We start from the raw sequence: 241 nt of genomic DNA, 5'->3' as shown, positions 1-241 counted from the left end.
TTACTAGTAGCATTCATCTTACTCTCTAGACTCATACCGAAGCGGGTCGAGCGGTATGGTGGGTTTGGGACAAATATTGTTGATGAAATTTAAATACTGTGCATCAGTGTATCTTTGGTAGCACTCATCATTATACAAACATATGTCGAACTCGTTTGGTTCCTTATTATTAAGTTATATATGCACAATGGGGTTTCAAAACTGTACTGCGAAAGTCTAAAACTTAACACTCCCTATGTGG

This window comes from Penaeus monodon, chromosome 27 (assembly GCF_015228065.2).
Source record: "Penaeus monodon isolate SGIC_2016 chromosome 27, NSTDA_Pmon_1, whole genome shotgun sequence".
Classification (NCBI taxonomy): domain Eukaryota; kingdom Metazoa; phylum Arthropoda; class Malacostraca; order Decapoda; family Penaeidae; genus Penaeus; species Penaeus monodon.
This window is presented reverse-complemented; position numbering follows the sequence as displayed.